The following is a 15031-nucleotide window of genomic DNA, read 5'->3' as shown; positions in this document are numbered from 1 at the left end:
CTGGAGTGCAGTGGCGCGATCACGGCTCACTGCAAGCTCCACCTCCCGGGTTCACGCCATTCTCCTGCCTCAGCCTCGAGTAGCTGGGACTACAGGCGCCCGCCACGACGCCCGGCTAATTTTTTGTATTTTTAGTAGAGACGGGGTTTCACCATGTTAGCCAGGAAGGTCTCGATCTCCTGACCTCGTGATCCACCTGCCTCAGTCTCCCAAAGTGTTGGGATTACAGGCGTGAGCCACCGCGCCCGGCCAACAGCAATTTACCACTTTTAAGATGTGGTTTTCTCTTTTTGTTTTCATTATTTTTTTAATAGAGAAAATGTTTTTCATTCCAGTTAAATTCATGAAATCAAGAAATAATACTTATTTTGCTTAGCCACAGGTTAACGTTATTTTAAGTATTGTACTTTAAGATAAATGGTTTACTAAGCTGAGTAACAACTCTCCTGCTTACGTCATTTCCACCAGTCTCACAGAATGAAGTTAACTTCCTTTTGGACAAAGCCAGTATTTCTATTTGTGTCCTTAATCCAATTCATTATTGTCTCACTCAAGGACTTGCTAAAGTACCTCCCTTCTCTCCTGTACTTTTAACTCTCTGTTTCTACTCACTCCTTCCTCTCAGCTCTACAAATACAGTCAAATTTGTCCTCTCAACAAAAAACTCCCCTTTGACTTTTATTTTCCTTCTGGCCCAAACGCTGAATTGTCCATAGTTTTAGAAGTTGACAAATATCAACATCACAAAATTCTACATCATGTGATTTCCATTAAAGAAAAATTTTTGTGTGTGTACACACACACCACATACACCTAAGGAGAGTTTAAAATTACACATGATGCAATAGGGTTTTGTTTATCTATTGCCAAGCAACAAATTATTATGCAACTTGCAATTTAAAACAGTCATTTGTTGTCTCAGAATTCTGGGTGGACTGAGCTTAGCTTGGCGGACCATCTGCTAAACTTGATGTTGCCTGTGACTACAAACTTCGGAGTCCCACTCAGCTAGAACCTCCATGATGGCTCACTACGAGGCTGGCAGTGGTGCTGGCTGTTGGTTGACTGCCTTGGATCTCCTTTACATGGCTTTCCCTTCCGAATTGTAATACTAAAAGCATGGCATCTGGATTCCAAGATAGAACATTCTCAATATGCAAAAGCGAAAAGCTTTGTGTCTTCTAAGGTCTAGATTTGGAAGTTATTCAACATCACTTCCACCATATTCAGTTGGTCAAAGCAAATTATAGGACCAGCCCAGATTTGAGGAGAGGGGAGACAGACACCACCACACAATGGAGGGTGTGATTAAGAGTTTATAGCCTTTTTTTTTTTTTTTTTTTTTGATACAGAGTCTCACTCTGTCACCCAGGCTGGAGTGCAGTGGCGCAATCTCAGCTCACTGCAACCTCTGCCTACTGGATTCAAGCAATTCTCCTGCCTCAGCCTCCCGAGTAGCTGGGACTACAGGCACGCACCACCACGCCCAGCTAATTTTTGTATCTTTAGTAGAGGTGGGGTTTCACCATGTTGGCCAGGCTGGTCTTGAACTCCTGACATTGTGATCCACTCACCTCAGCCTCCCAAAGTGCTGGGATTACAGGCATGAGCCACTGCGTCCAGCCTATAGCCATCTTTAATGCGCCACAATTCTTTCCAGAGGAGAATTCCATTTTGATTTGTCATTGATAAGAACAAAATTCTCTTTACATTTCTTATGTCTAATGATTGAGTGAATTTTTCACAGATGCACTCTGACCCCAAACATTTCTAACATTGTTTTTGCTCCACTCTGCTGAAATTTATTTTGCTTAGTGCCATTGAATAAGTTCATACTGCAATACATACGCCCTCCACTTCAGCATAGTATAGAATGGGATATTCCTGGAAGCTGTTCCTCTCCTGGATAAGTCAGCAATAACTTAACTGAAGCAGCTGCAAATAACAAATATATCCTTCTAAACTCAAGCTAAATGTATCCCCAGCTCAATTTTTCCTTAGCGGATCCCCAAAATGCCTGTAGCCATTCCAAGCCATCTAACATGTGGAGAATCACAATGGAGGAGAAGTTGTGGTGGGAAGAGTCAGTGATACTAACTGCAGTTAAAAAGTATTTTTACCTATGTGTGTTTTTAAAAAGCAACATCTTGTGTACCTATAAAAGGGGCCTATTCAGATAAAGGGCCCTAAACTCAAGTTTTATGGTAAATATGCGCATGCACAAGATTCAGATTCATACATTCACCCTCCTTCCAGATGTCTCTCCTGAGCCATCCTTAGGCCTACCAGGGCAGCAAGCCTCAATCTAAATGCATTACCTTCTTCCCTGCAGTACCATTGCATTATATGGTCCCTATGTCATTTGATTGTATCACCTTCTCTTGGGTCTCTAGTTACCCAAGCTAGAATTATAAGTTTTATTTATTTCCTCCAGTCCTTCAACTTTCAATCAGTCGCCAAGCCCAATCAGTTTTACTTCCTAAATATTTCCCAACACCATTCCCTTTTTTTTCCATCCCTGGACACACTGTTTTACTTGAGTCATCACTTCTTGCCCAAACAATTGCAATAACTCTCTAACTACTTTTCTTGTCTCCCTCAATTTCATGTTCCTCAAATGTATCCCCTCCACAGCTGCAAAAACGATGAATTAAAACTCACACCTGACAAGATACTTTTCAGCTTCAAGTCCTTTTGCCTACTGGCAAGTTTCAAGCCACTTAATGTTATATGCCCAGCTCTCCCTGGTGACCTTGCCCCTGCCCACCTCTTCAGCAGTAGTTCCTTACGTGTGGTCTGGGGACCCCTTGGGGGCCCACAAAATCAAAACTATTTTCATAATACTGTTATTTGCCTTTGTCACGTTTTCTTTCATGAGTGCACAGCGCAGTCCTCCAGCAGCTATAGACATGTGATGTTGCAACAGATCCAAGGCAGAAGCAGGTGTGAGAATCCAGCTGTCTCTAGTTAAGCTAGACATTAAAGAGATTTGTAGGCCCGGGTGTGGTGGCTCACGCCTGTAATCCCAGCACTTTGGGAGGCCGAGGCGGGTGGATCATCTGAAGTCAGGAGTACAAGACCAGCCTGGCCAACATGGTGAAACCTCGTCTCTACTAAAAATACAAAAATTAGCTGGGCGTGGTAGCGCGCACCTGTAGTCCCAGCTACTCGGGAGACTGAGACAGGAGAATCACTTGAACTCAGGAGGCGGAGGTTGCAGTGAGTCGAGATCACGTCACTGCACTCCAGCCTGGGGACAGAGCGAGACTCCGTCTCAAAAAAAAAAAAAAAAAGAAATAAAAATATAATACAATGCCACATTTTTCACTAATTTGTATTTGAGAAATTCAGGCTTTCTTTCGTAAAATAGAGCTTAAGATAACATGTAATTAAATACATTAATAACTACATTTCAAATTTATTAGTTTTAGTCTCTTTCCCTTGCTCCCTCCCTCCCTTCCTTCCCTTTTTCCTTCCTTCTTTTTTTGTTTTTTTTTCCTCAGGGTCTTCTTCTGTTACCCAGGCTGGAGCATGCAGTGCCACAATCTCGGCAAACAGCCTCGACCTCCCGGACTCAAGTGATCCTTCCACCTCAGCCTCCTAAGTAGCTGGGACTACAGGCGCATGCCACCATGCCCATCCAACAGTTTCTTAAAAGTAAATAAACATCGGCCGGGTGCGGTGGCTCACGTCTGTAATCCCAGCATTTTGGGAGGCCGAGGCGGGTAGATCACGAGGTCAGGAGATCGAGACCATCCTGGCTAAGATGGTGAAACCCCGTCTCTACTAAAAATACAAAAAACTAGCTGGGCGTGCTGGCGGGCGCCTGTAGTCCCAGCTACTCGGGAGGCTGAGGCAGGAGAATGGCGTGAACCTGGGAGGTGGAGCTTGCAGTGAGCCGAGATCGCGCCACTGCACTCCAGCCTGGGCGACAGAGACAGACTCCATCTCAAAAAAAAAAAAATAATAAAGTAAACATCAATAAATGAAGCCCTCATAAACAAAAGCTCTTCGTGGGGGAGGGGGAAGGGTCCTCAATAATGTTTAAGATTGTCAAGTCCTGAGACTGAAAAGTTTGAGAGCTGCTGCTCTATAGCATCCTCTCCTGGCCGTCCCTGCACATCGTGCTGTGGTATAGCCAGCCAACCCGGAACTTATTACCGCGGTTCTGCTCCTGTTCCGCACATGCGCCGTGTTCTCTTACCTAACACCCTTCCTTCTCCTTAGAGTGCTTTTCACTGTTCTTGTATTTCTTTGCCAGCCTCCTCCAGGAGCCTTTCCTAACTCCTTTCTCAGGAGGATTTAGGGGTCGTTCCTCGGGTCTCACACTGCACTCCACACATGACATGCTAATTGTCTGCAGGTAGGTCTGACTCCCTCACAAGACTAGGACCCTTGATACGGGGGTCACGTCAGCCTCACCTCTGTGATCCCGATGCCTGACATGGTGCCTCTTATAAGCGCTCTATACATCTTTGATGAACAACTGACTGTATTATTCTTCTTCCTATTAACAACGCATAGTTTTCAGGATATGTAAAATAATGCCTGATACATTTGTATATATTCGCTTATTTATATTCCTGAGATAAAATATCTGGGGCTTTTTTTCCTGCATATGTTTTCTTTCTACTAATGTATTGAAAATCTTATTTGGTTAAAGAATGAAATCCCAAAGCCTATAACAGACATTTAAAAATTTAAAGCCATTGCCAGTAGAGGGCGCCTTGAAAGTCAATGGCGTTCGCCATCCCATACACTGAGGTTTGCGTTTTGTGTTTCATCTGGATTCTTTTTCTTTTCTTTTCTTTTCTTTTCTTTTTTTTTACAAAAAAGAAAGAAAAGATTTATCAATAGCTTTCTTGTACTTTTTGTAAAAGGTCAATAAAAGTCATAGTTCATCACAGGATTAAGTTGGGTTGTTTTTTATAAAATAGAATTTATCATCGCAGGATTAATTAAGTTGGGTTTTTTAAATAAAATAGAATTTAAAATTCTCATAACTACCTGATTAAAAAAATGACTGAGTTCTCAAAACAAACAAAACAGGACTTGCATTAATCCTTTGTTGAAATATGACTCACCTCTCTGCTTGCCAAAGTGTTTTTTTTTTTAACATGCTTTTATTCAAGGTAGATATTTGCCAATCCTTTGCAGAAAGGCTGACAGAACAGTGGTGTTCTGCATTTTTGAAGGACCATTTAGTGTAGCAGGAAATATATGACCTTTATCTTTTCGTTCTGTTTGCTGGCAAACCCCAGGCACCCAGCACTGCATTATAGAAAAACTGCCTTTGAAAACAACAAATAGGCAGGGAGGGGTGGCCTTCAAAAGCTGGGGCACAGGTTCCAGCAAACAACATCCAGCCATGATGTTTGTGGAACTGCCATATTTTTAAAAACAGATATAAAATGATTAAGAAGGAAAACCTCACCATTCATTTCATGTAGAAGAGAGGAAATATCATGAACTAAAATTTGGGAAACTGTAATCCCAGTTCCATCTCTGCCAGTAAATATCTTGGTAAATTTAAGTTTTTATCGGTGTTTTGTGTTCCCCATCTTAAAAGTCATTTTATCTAAACCTCTTTCTTACTCCCTACAAATACTTGGAACAGCTTATAATTAAACAAAAAATATAATGAAATTGTGACACAGAAATAGTAGCTCTGTATTAGTGTGTTTTCACGTCGCTATAAAGAATACCTGAGACTGGGTAATTTATGAACAAAAGAGGATTAATTGACCCACAGTTCTGCATGGCTGGGGAGGACTCAGGAAACTGACAATCATGGCAGAAGGTGAAGAGGAAACAAGGCACATCCTACATGGTGGCAGGAGGGAGAGAAGAGCACGAAGGGGCAAGAGTCTCACACTTATCAAACAACTAGATCTTGTGAGAGAACTCCCTTACTATCATGAGAACAGCATGGGGGAAACCACCCCCATGATGAAATCACCTCCCACTAGGTCCCTCCGTCAACACCTGGGGATTACAATTTGGATTACAATTAAAAATGAGATTTGGGTGGGGACACAGAGCCAAGCCATATGAGGCTCATGGCCAAGGAAATGAACAAAAATATGCTAACTAGAAAAATCAGTTTATGTGGTTGAACTTCCAGTTTGGCCCTGAGGATCCTGGCAGTCAAGGCAAAAAGTAGAAAATTTAGTCAGTGACTCAGTCTTTATTTTAGACAGGAAGAAGTCTTCCAATTTCTCACAGTTGATCATCTTTACTATCACTAAATTCTAAAAGAAAATCCTGACATGTGACCTACTGAATAATGTCCTCAATTATTTTAAAGCAATACAGCAGGAACTTTCATGTAACTATTTATTTAATGAACCTCAATGAGAACTGTGGATGTGACTTTAAACATCAGTGTAACCATATATTGACTCAATAAAAGTAACAGTGTTTGTCCTACTACTTGTCTCTAGGGACTATTAAAAATAAAGCTGTAGAAGGGCAATTTAAAAAGGTTTGAGTTAAACCAAAATCAAATGTTAGATATTATCAAATATATCCCTGGATGTGTATTGATGATAAGATAATCTGCTTTCTGATTTTCTTTTATTGGGGCTAATGGAAAAAAAGAAAATGTTATAGGTGCATATGAAAATTATTAAAGATTGGCTGGGTGTGGTGGCTCACGCCTGTAATCTCAGCACTTTGGGAGGTCAAGGCGGGTGGGTCACCTGAGTTTGGGAGTTCAAGACCAGCCTGACCAACATGGAGAAACCCCGTTTCTACTAAAAATACAAAATTAGCCAGGCGTGGTGGTGCATGCCTGTAATCCCAGCTATGCAGGAGGCTGAGGCAGGAGAATCGCTTGAACCTGGGAGGCAGAGGTTGTGGTGAGCCGAGATCGCGCCATTGCACTCCACCCTGGGCAACAAGAGCAAAACTCCATGTCAAAAAAATAAAAAAAAAATCAAGAAAATTACTAAAGGTTATACAGAAAGTTGTTAATTCATTACCTCTGAGGACTGGGAACAGAGATCCTAGGGAAGAAAAACTTTTTTCCCCCAGTTTGCTACCCTCTCAAACATTTGAATTTTTTATTAAAAAAATTTTTTTGGAGACAGTGTCTGGCTATGTTTCCCAGGCTGGAGCACAGTGACTATTCATCGTCATGATCATTGTGCACTACAGCTTCAAACCTGTGGCCTTGAGTGAACCTCCCACCTCAGCCTCCCCAGTAGCTGGCCAAGTGTGCACCTCTGCACCTGGCTTTGAATTTTTCATGATTATTTGTTATTTCTTATTTTAAAAAGGGAAAGAAAAGCTGGTTTACCCATAACTAATACTCTGTACAAAATCTACAAAAGGACTCAAAATATCCACTTTAGTTTTCTTTTAGTCATGATTTAGTGCATCACTTGGCAAGCTATCTCTTGCAAAAAACACTCACTCAAGATAGCTTAAGTAGAGTGAGGTTTATCATAGGGATACAACCAAAAATCTCCTGGACATCCAAGATCACAAAATAAAGGAAAGATTTCCCCTCAGAGAGCTTGATACAGAAAATTTAAGAACACAGGCTATTTCCTCTTTCTCTCCATGTATCAAAAATGTATAAAAACAAACCAATTATGGATGGGGTATGGCACCTATTACTGACTTAACATGTCTGTTTCTTAAGCCAGTGGTTTGTTGTTGTTGTTGTTTGCTTTTTGTCTTTTTGAAACAGGATATGGTTCTGTCATCCAAACTGGAGTGCAGTGGTGCAATCATGGCTCACTGCAGCCTCAACCTCCTGGACTCAAGCAATCCTCCCACCTCAGCCTCCCAAGTAGCTAGGACTACAGGCATGCACCACAAGTCCAGCTAATATTTAATTTATTTTGTGGAGACAAGGTCTCACCATGCTGCCCAGACTTAGTGTTTCTCAAAGGTTAATTGGAATATGAATTACTTGGGGACCTTGTAGATTGCAGATTCTAATTCAGTAGGTCTAGATGGCCAGAGAGTCTAATTTTCTAATAAACTCCCAGCGATTTCCCTAATGCTGCTGGTCAGCTGACCACACTTTGAGTAGCAAGGCCTTACCGCACTATTTTTTTTTTTCTTTTTTTTTGAGAGGGAATCTGATTGGTTGCTAGCCAGCCAATAAATTGGTTGGGTGCAATCATCTGGGTCCTGCTCATATGCCCAATTAGTGGGAGCTATGGTTGGAAGTAGAGTCTCAGAATGAGAGACATGAGTCGGCAGGCAGCTCAAAAGAGATCAAACATTATACCCTTATCTGCATCCAAAGTTGCCACAAACGTGAGCCAGCTATGAACAACAGAAAACCCTCTCTCCCTGTTGCAAACCTGCAACAACTCTGAGGAAAGTGGGGGGCTGCCTTCAGACTGATTCCAGGTTGTTGAAGGTTTGGAATAGGGAGAGAGGGTTTTCTGTTGTAAGTAGTTGGATCTTCCCCCTAGGACCTCTGTTCCCAATCCTCAGCGGTAACCAGTTAACCCTCTAGGTGATGTGCATTCTAACTTCTGGCTTGTTGTAATCTATTCCAGGTGTCTCGAGCTGATGGAGTAAGCAGAGTGTATTAGTTTGTTTTCACACAGCTGATAAAGACGTACAGGAGACTAGGTAATTTATACAGAAAAAGAAGTTTAATGGACTCACAGTTCCACATGGCTGCGGAGGCCTCGCAATCATGACGGAAGGTGAAGGCATGTCTTACATGGTGGCAGAAAAGAGAGAATGATGACAGCCAAGTGAAAGGGGAAACCCCTTATAAAAATATCAGATCTCATGAAATTTATTCACTACCACTAGAACGGTATGGAGGAAACAACCCCCATGATTCAATGATCTCCCACGGGGTCCCTCCCAAAATGTAAGAATTATGGAAACTAGAATTCAAGATGAGATTTGGGTGGGGACACAGCCAAACAATATCACAGAGGTTCTCACATGTAAGATGCTGCCCCAGAGATTCTGATTCAGTGAGTCCAGTTTAGGGCCTGAGCACTGGGATTCTGAACAAGTTCCAAGGGTCATTCTGATGTATTGATATACCCCAGTTTGAGACCCACTGGAGTGAATTTTAAAAAAATATTGCTTTGCATTGGGGTGGAGGTTTAGGGGGTAGTGGATGGGGTTCCTCACATAAAAATGCGTATGTAATCATGTTACGTCAGTGGTTTTCAAATCCTCTGGAGGGCTTCTGAAAACACAGATTGTTAGCCCTACCCCAAAAGTTTCTGATTCAGTAGGTATGGGGTGGGACTCAATGATTTACATTTTAACAAGGACCCAAGTGATGTTGCTGACCTATGCTGCTGTATTGTGAGAGCCCCTGTGTTATGTGAAGCTGCTACTGATGATCACCTGCTTCATAAACAGAATTGGTGGAAATAATGTATGTAAACATTTATAAAATGGTTTAGAGCTATGAAAAATGTCACACAGTACTTGGTGAATTACTCAGAGAAATGAATAGAAAATGATTTCTATTATGGCTTTTTATATTTTTCTTTTTTTTTTTTTGTGGGGGGGACAGGGTCTCACTCTGTCGCACAGGCTGGAGTACAGTGGTGCCATCTCGGCTCACTGCAACCTCCACCTCCCGAGTTCAAGTGATTCTCCCACCTTAGCTTCCTGAGTAGCTAGGACTACAGGTGCATGTCACCACGCATGGCTAGTTTTTGTATTTTTTGGTAGAGAGGAGTTTCACCGTGTTAGCCAGGCTTCTCTCAAACTCCTGACCCCAAGTGATCCACCTGCATTGGCCTCCCAAAGTGCTGGGATTACAGGCATGACCCACCATGCCTGGCCTAATTTTTTAAGGATCTAAGATAGAAAGGCCCACCTCAGGTGCATTATATTCTCCCTGCACATGAGGTGCATAAGTCAAGTCCAGACGTGAAGGTGATGGCAAGCTCAAACGGGCCCATTTGAGGAGCATTTAATAAAGGGACTCTGTGCAGAGATGTGGGCACAGTTAAGGAAACCAACAAGAGGCAGTACAATGCTCTGTGACTAGTAGTAACAGGCAGCCTCATCGAGGGCTGGTAAGACAAAGAAGAGAATTATTCCCCACTCTAAGAGAGGGTAGCTATGTGAGGAAAGCCTGGAGGCAGCTGTATAAACCAACAGAGAAGGAGGCATGAAAACAGATTCTCCAAACTTCATTCTCTGATATAGTTTTGTTCTGTTTTGCCACCATATCTGTTTGAATTATAATCCCCAGTGTTGGAGGTAGGGTCTGGTGGAAGGTGAGTGGATCGTAGGTTTGGATTTCTCATGAATGATTTAGCACCATCCCCTTGATGCTATTCTCGTGATAGTGAGTGAGTTCTTGTGAGATCTGGTTGTTTAAAAATGTGTAGCACTGGCTGGGCACGGTGGCTCACGCCCGTAATCCCAGCACTTTGGGAGGCTGAGGCAGCCGGATCATCTGAGGTCAGAAGTTTGAGACCCACCTGGCCAACATGGTGAAACCTCATCTCTACCACAAATACAAAAATTAGCTGGGCATGCTGGTGGGTGCTTGTAATCTCAGCTACTAGGGAGGCTGAGGCAGGAGAATTGCTTGAACCCAGGAGACAGAGGTTGCAGTGAGCCGAGATCACACCACTGCACTCCAGCCTGGACAACAGAGCGTGACACTGTCTCAAAAAAAAAAAAAAAAAAAGTGTGTAGCACCTCCCCCAACTTGCTCCTGCTCCAGCCATGTGACATGCTCTCTGCCCCTTGGCCTTCTGCCATGATTGTAAGTTTCCAGAGGCCTCCCTAGACACGAATGCCACTATGCTTTCTGTACTGCCTGCAGAACTGTGAGCCAATAAAACCCCTTTTCTTATAAATTACTCTGTCTCAAGTATTTCTTTATAGCAATGCAAGAATGGTATAATACATTCTCTTTATGACTTCATTCTTCTGCCATTGCCTCCATGTTCTAAACAGAAACTAGGGTAGCTTGTTCGTGCAGGCCATATAGGTCAGACTCTGGGCCCACAGCAGAGCAGAGTACTGTGGGGTGCATCTGGAAGGGCAAATAGAAGACATCCAGCCTGCAGGGCCTGTAGACTGAACCCCACATCTAATGCTTTGCATCCTATGGTTCACCAGCACAGATAATGAGATGGTGCCAATTGTAATCCCAAAAAACACAATCCCAGATGGCACCATCCCGAATGTCAAAATCCCCAAATCCCTAATTTCTAACTGAATCCCTAAACCGTAGTGACAGATCTGAAATTAGGTGCGATCAAGGCCTCTAAAAGTGAATTTCAAGGTGTCGCCAATAAAGTGTGCTTTTAGTCTTCAGCCCAATGCATTTAGCAGAAAATTCAGATGAGTGGATTGACCACATGAGATGGCAATGACAAAAACATTGGTTTAAAATCACATTATTGGCCGGGCGTGGTGGCGTGCGCCTGTAATCCCAGCACTTTGGGAGGCCGAGGCGGGCGGATCATGAGGTCAGGAGATGGAGACCATCCTGGCTAACATGGTGAAACCCCGTCTCTACTAAAAATACAAAAAATTAGCTGGGCGTGGTGGCGGGCACCTGTAGTCCCAGCCACTCGGGAGGCTGAGGCGGGAGAATAGCGTGAACCTGGGAGGCGTAGCTTGCAGTGAGCCGAGATCATGCCACTGCACTCCAGCCTGGGTGATAAAGCGAGACTCTGTCTCAAAAAAATAAAGAAAGAAAGAAAGAAAAACACATTATTTATCTGCATTGGCATTCCTTCCAGCTGATGAAACTCCAGTAGCTTTTAATGAATTAATGCCACATTTGCTTGAAGAAGCCAGCAAAGTTATGGACTGGTTCACAAATAATTCTGTGTACAGTAGGCTAAGAAAACACTTCTGCAATAGTGTTGCTGTTCAATCGCCAGTATTGTTTACAGCAAATTTGTGGTCTGTATATGAGTCCATGTGGAATGAATTGCTGTGCCTCTAAAACAACATAGAAGCATGTCACAGAAATGGAAAATTTAATAGGGAATGCTCATATCAGTGCATATGAAATCATAAAAGAATTTCAAAAAGAGCAGCACCAGGTAGAAAATGAAAGTGAATGTATTCTCCAAAAGAGTCATGCCCTAAAAAAGAAGGCAGCTGTTCACCACAATATGCAAGACTTGCAAACATATGAAGGGACTCTACAAATATTATGGGAAATGCATCTTATGAAAACAACTACACATGGATTTCAATTTTTTTCCACCAAAATTAACTCATACTAACTTGTTATAATATGTCTAAACAGGATCTAGTTTGAGGCACTAAGAAGGAATAAGACATCAGTTTGAAAAGAGCCCCTATCAGAACAACATGAATTCTGCTAAAATTGAAGCAAGAACAAATATCAAATGTATGTTAATGTTTGGGTGGAAGAATTGTGAAATCACTGATATTTCATGGAAAGTTTACGGGGACAATGCCCCAAAGAAATTAGTAGTTTACAAATGGATAACTCATTTTAACAAGGGAGACGACAATGTTGAATATGAAGCCCGCTGCTGCAGACCGTCCACATCAGTTTGTAAAGAAAAAGTCTTGTTTGTGCCCCACTGGAAGCGGACTGACTATTTTAACAGCAGGAACAATAGCCGACACCATAGACATCTTGATTAGTTTAGTTTACACAAATATGACTGAAAAATTAAAGTTGAGCAAACTTTCCATTCAATGGGTGCCAAAACCATTGTGATGGCAGCAGCTTGCCGTCCCAAGCGGCTGCTGCCATCAGCTGGCTGCAGTGAGGAGGCATGGGCAGTGGCCACAGGAGCAGCAGTGGTGGTGGTGGGACCCCTGGCTCTGCATCACCACTCTTGCCTGCCACCACTATGGGGAGGCTGCAGGGAGGAGGCAGACAATCCCTGGAGTCTGCCCCTGGGAGTCTCCCAGGAGCCCACTGCCCTAGGGGCCACCATGATGGGGCTGGCTGAGCTACCTGCCAGTGAGAGAACAGCATGCTTGGGCATGGCAGTGGCTCCCAGGAAGCACCCGAGGAGTTGGCGCCCCCACTGCTGCCCCTCTCACCCATGCTGCTCACATTGAGGCCTGCTGCTGCTGCCAGGGCCAGGGATGCCCTGGTCCTCCCATAAGCTATGTAGTCCTTCCTGGAGCCGGGGCACAGCCACAGCAGTTCGGCCACACCCCCACCCCACCTCAAGCCAGGGTCAGCACCTGCATCACAACCTGCCCCTCAGGCAGGACCGCCAGGGACCACAGTGCCCTGCAGCTGCCAAGTATATAAGTGCAGAGCAGGAGGCCAGAGCGAGTGGCCAGACAGGGACCCAGTGAGGACCTGGAGCCCTTGCCCCAGGCTGCAAGGAAGTGTGGCCAGGGCTGCACACTCCATGGAGCTGGTGGTAGCCAGAGACAAGTGGAAGCCCGCCCCTTCGGAATTGGTTGGGTGGAAGCTCTCTGGGTACAGCTGCAGCCGCCCTGCTGCCACTCTGGACCTGGGCATCTCTGTGCTCTTGGGGGCCCAGGAAGGTTCCCCTTATCCCTCACCCCTCCACCCCTTGAGGTTCAGAAGTGCCGGCTCCCACTGCCTGATTTCTCCCCACTGTCATCACCTGATCTGATCTCAGAGCAAGGATGACACCAAGACTGGGCACTGTCACAGCCTGGCTGGGTGTGCATATGCTTGGGGCGGCACTTACATGCCAGCTTCCTGCTGTCTCAGCCCCCTCCTTATGTGCACTGACAAGCATGGGAGGGAGGGCCAGGTAGTGCTGAGGACAGCCTGGTACTGGCCTACAGACACTCTTTGGCATGAACAGCCTGGGCACCATGAATAGTGGCAGGAAGCAGACAGGCTCTAGGGCAGAAGAGGGCTGGTCCCCAGTGAAACCCCACCTTCAAGCCGGGGAGGGCTGGAAGGCTGGGACCACCACTGCCAGTCCCTCGGGCCAGAGGGGGACCTTGTGGTGCTTTTCCTTGGGCCTGCCCATGGCCACCCACGGACAAATCAGCAAGTACTTCCTTCCCTCTGAGGCCCATAAAAAGCCCAGACTCAGCCAGACTTGGGGAGAGAACAGGGAGATGATAGAAGATGAGGGGACCTGCCTGCAGAGAGAAGCCACCCACTCTAGGACCTTCTCTTTGCTGAGAGCTGCAGAGATGATGGGCCTGCCTGTTTGCAGAGAGGAGCTATTCACTCTAGGGCCTCCTCTCTGCTGTAAGCTGAACACTCAATGGGATGACCTGCCTGCAAAGAGGAGCTCCCTACTCTAGGGTCTCCTCTCTGCTAGGACCTGAACACTCGTCAGGACACCCTGGCTGAGGAAAGGAGCTGCCCCATGCACATTTCCTCTGGGCTGTTCTATCCTCAATAAAGCTCCTCTTTGTCTTGCTCACCCTCCACTTGTCTGCATACCTCATTCTTCCTGGTTGCAGGACAAGAACTTGGGACCCACCAAATGGCGAGGCTAAAAGAGCTGTAACACAAGCAGGGCTGAAACATGCCCCACCAACAGGGCTGAGACATGACCCTTGCTCACCATGTTATGGGCAAACAGAAGGAGAGAAAAGCTGCGGCCCTTCAGGGACCCCAGACCTGGGAGCATCCCGAGCCAGGACTATGACTCCCTCTTTGGGGCCCTGCAGTTCCTGGCATCTCCAAGCTACTGGGCACCACTCATTCCCCAGTACCAGCTGCCTGCCCTGTGGTAGCAACAGCATATCTGACTGTGCAGTGGCCAGACCCCATGCTCACCCACATACCCCTCACCGTTCCACACCTGACTTGCAGTCTCCTTGGAGGGGTGAGGTCCAGGCTGGTAGCATGAGCTGAATGCAGCCTGCCAGGCCGAGTGGGTGGAACGAGCCCAGCAGGTCTGAGCAAAACCTGGGCAAAGGCGCCACCAGCCACAGATGTTTCTGGCCAGAAAAGCAACATCTGCATCAGCTGCAAACCAGAGCAGAGCTTTCAATGGAAATTTTAAAAAAATGAGATCGAGATTCTCAAGTATTTCTTCAAAGCATTGTAACAGGAGATGAACTGTGGCTTTACCAGTGTGATCCTGAAGACAAAGCACAATCACAGCAATGGCTA

This window comes from Pongo abelii, chromosome 2, assembly GCF_028885655.2.
Source record: "Pongo abelii isolate AG06213 chromosome 2, NHGRI_mPonAbe1-v2.0_pri, whole genome shotgun sequence".
In the NCBI taxonomy this organism is placed as follows: Eukaryota; Metazoa; Chordata; class Mammalia; order Primates; family Hominidae; genus Pongo; species Pongo abelii.
The sequence above is the reverse complement of the archived record's forward strand: the minus strand, read 5'-3'. Positions refer to the sequence as shown.